Below are 4,113 nucleotides of genomic sequence, written 5' to 3'. Positions count from 1 at the left end.
GTTGATGACTATTCCAAGTATACGTGGGTTTTATTTCTTCACTCTAAGGATGAAACACCACAAGTTGTGATTGATCATATCAAGATGATTGAGTTAGATTCTAACGTCCCTGTTAGAGCAATAAGGTCAGATAATGGGACAGAATTCAAGAATGCACTTCTCAATGAATTCTGTACAGACAAAGGGATTACCAGACAATTTTCAGCTCCTAGAACCCCTCAGCAAAATGGAGTGGTAGAAAGGAAGAATCGTACATTGATTGAAGCTGCAAGAACGATGTTAAGTGAATCAGGTCTTCCAATGTACTTTTGGGCTGAAGCTGTCAATACTGCATGTTATACTCAGAATCGAACTCTAATGAACAAAGACTTCATGAAAACTCCTTATGAGATTTTGAATGAACAGAAACCTTCTATCAAATACTTTCATGTATTTGGTGCCAGATGCTTCGTGCTCAAGGATGGAGATGATCGTCGTGGTAAGTTCGAGGCAAAGGCATATGAGGGTATTTTTGTTGGATATGGAAGAAGATCATACAGAGTGTATATCATTGATCAACACAAAGTAACTGAAAGTGTCAATGTTACATTTGATGACACTAAACTCCCTAGTATCCAAACTGAAGATCCTTCTGAGAAACTGAAGTTTGATGATATGTCAGATTCAGAATCAGAACATGGTCAAGAACCTGAGGTTGTTGCTGGTGAAGAACCTGCTAATCATGATGATACTCAAGGTAATAGTGATGGAAACTTTGGCAACAATGGAGATACCACTGCTACTGACGGAGAATCTTCAAGTCGACATGGCAACAACTCAGGGGGAGATGCTGAAGGATCATCTAGTAGGACACAACATCACAATGAATTTCAAGGCGAATCATCAAGATCAAATCTTCCAAGACAGACTATCTGGAATAAAGCTCACCCTTTTGAGTTAATTATTGGTGATCCAGATGTTGGAGTCAGAACTAGACGTGCTACTCAAAATGAGTGTCTGTTCTCAGGATTTCTTTCTGAGACGGAACCTAAGAAGATTGAAGAAGCACTAACTGATCCAGATTGGGTGATTGCTATGCAAGATGAGCTCAATCAGTTTGAAAGTCAACAAGTATGGAAACTAGTACCTAGACCTACACACAAGAAAGCTGTTGGTACTAGGTGGGTATTCAGGAATAAACTAGATGAAGATGGTGTGGTTACAAGAAACAAGGCAAGACTGGTAGCAAAAGGGTATTCTCAAGCTGAAGGCATTGATTATGATGAAACCTATGCTCCAGTGGCTAGACTTGAGGCCATCAGGATATTTCTGGCATTCGCAGCATTTTCAAACTTTAAAGTTTATCAAATGGATGTCAAGAGCGCCTTTCTGAATGGAAAGCTGGATGAAGAGGTATATGTAGAGCAACCTCCTGGTTTTGAAGATCCAAATCATTTGGATTTTGTCTTCTTTCTTTTCAAGGCTATCTATGGGCTAAAATAGTCTCCAAGAAAATGGTATGACACTCTCTCTGAATTTCTTATTAAAAATAGCTTTATTAGAGGTGTCATAGACAAAACTCTCTTTTCTAAAAAACATAAGAATGATACTATATTAGTCCAAGTCTATGTGGATGATATAATATTTGGGTCTACTAATGATAATCTCTGTAAGAGATTTGCTAAGTTAATGCACAGCAAGTTTGAAATGAGCATGATGGGAGAGCTGAAGTTCTTTCTTGGATTACAAGTAAATCAAAGGTTAGATGGAACATTTATTTGTCAATCCAAGTATCTCAAGGAACTCCTCAAAAAGTACAATCTAGAGGATTCTGCATCAGCAAGGACTCCATCAACTACAGCTGTCAAGCTTGGACCATGTGAAAACTCCATTAAGGTAGATGTCACAAGCTACAGAGGTATGATTGGCTCGTTACTCTATCTTACTGCAAGTAGACCAGATATTATGTATGCTACATGTTTATGTGCAAGGTTCCAAGCGGATCCTAGAGATATTCATCTCGTTGCTGTTAAACGAATCTTAAGATATCTTAAGGGAACACCAAATCTAGGTATTTGGTACCCTAAAGAATCTGGTTTTAACCTTGTTGGATATACAGATTCAGATTACGCAGGAAGTGTTGTTGATAGGAAAAGCACCTCAGGAAGTTGTCAATTCCTAGGAAGCAGGCTAGTCTCATGGTACAGCAAGAAACAACAAACAGTTTCCAACTCAATGGCCGAGGCTGAATATATTGCTGCTGGAAGCTGCTGTGCTCAGATCTTGTGGATTAGGAACCAGCTACGAGACTATGGCTCTGTATTGAACAAAATTCCTATTTTATGTGACAATACAAGTGCAATAGCCATCACCAACAACCCTGTCCAGCACTCGAGGACAAAGCACATTGACATCTGGTATCATTTTATTAGAGAGCACGTCATGAATGGTACTGTTGAACTATTCTTTGTTCTAACAGAAGAACAAATAGCAGATATTTTCACTAAACCACTTGATGAATCCACATTTACCAGATTAGTTGGTAAATTGGGCATGTTGAATAGTTTTAGTGATTAATTTAGTTAATATCTGAGATCTGTTCTTGAATGAATTTACAAATGAATTTTTCATAAATGAAAAATTCATTTGCAAATTTGTTTTATCATTCTATCATATTTCTTGCTTATTTCTATGGAATTTTTATTATCTTATCTGTTTTATTTACTCGACTTGTTAACTTCAAATATCTAAGAATATTTTATTTTCTCTAAAAAATATTTTTCTATGAATTTTATTTGCTAAAATTCAACAGAAATCTATTTTTGAAATAAAAATAATAAATTCTGAAATATTGTCTTTGTTTTTGTAAATATTTTCTGAATTTCTACTATTTATATAAGACTTTATTTCAGTTTTCCATATTTTCTGTACATATTTGATTGTCTTTCTACTGAAATGACAATCGGCAAGACAATTAAAATTGTCTTGCTGAAAATCATTTCAGTACTTACATATATACATATTAATTCTGTAATTGTCATTTTAGTGTTTTTCAGTATAGTTTTATACTGGCAAGACAATCGGTATGACTATCAATTGTCTTGCCAGTTATAAACATTATATATATATATATTCTTTTATTTTATACTGGTATGACAATCGGTATGACTATCAGATTGTCATACCAGTTATATTTATTTAGTGTTTATTACTTTTATTGCTTTTATTTTTTTCTTTTTCTGTTTTTAAGCTGGTATGACAATCGGTATGACAATCCCGGATTGTCATACCAGTTATACTACTTAATCATTTTTGTGGCTGTTTTAATCTTCATCAGTTCATTTTCTTTCAAAATTTCAACAGTCTCCTTCTTTCTCTCTCTCTCTCTTTTCGAACAGCTACTCCAAATTTGCCATTTGATCTTCCTTGCTCGAGTTTTTACTCAGCATACAAAAATTATCACTCCTGTGATATATACATACAAGTATATACATACAGAAGTGCTGTTGGATTTTTGTTAAAAAAATCAGTTTCTGTTTGTTGATTTTGGGTATTTTTTTATTTTATTTTTTTAATTTCTGATTTGTGTCTTTTGGCTTGTCAAGTCTGCGTTTGTGAGTTAAAAATTTTAACGAGATACATTTCTATCTAATTTTTTCGATTATAATTAATTTGATTCGAATTATTAAATTATTTTAATTAATTCGAATTTTCTTAATAGTATTCTTAAAATTCTGAAAGTGTGTGTCTTATTATTATTTTAAATGGCTCTCAATTTCCAAATTATCGCGCATAATCAGGTTGGTTATTTTAATCCAGAAAAATGTGATGTAGAAAAATTTAAGCCGTGGATTAGATTTTTAAATGACCATTCGATTGTTAGCTCTGCTATTAAATCAAATGTGATTTTAAATGTCGATCTGCTTAGACTGATTTGCACAACCTCTACTGTGGCCGATGATTCAAAATCTTTTTCATTCACCGTGGCAAACACACAGTATGTAGTTGATGAATCAATCATCAATCAGGCGTTAAATTTTCCATTGGACAATTTCTGTAATTTACCCTCTGAAAATGATATCACAAACTTTTTCCATGCTATTCACTATCAGGGGGTGATCAATTTAACCAAAC

Source organism: Apium graveolens, chromosome 8 (genome assembly GCF_009905375.1).
Source record: "Apium graveolens cultivar Ventura chromosome 8, ASM990537v1, whole genome shotgun sequence".
NCBI classification, from domain to species: domain Eukaryota; kingdom Viridiplantae; phylum Streptophyta; class Magnoliopsida; order Apiales; family Apiaceae; genus Apium; species Apium graveolens.
This window is presented reverse-complemented; position numbering follows the sequence as displayed.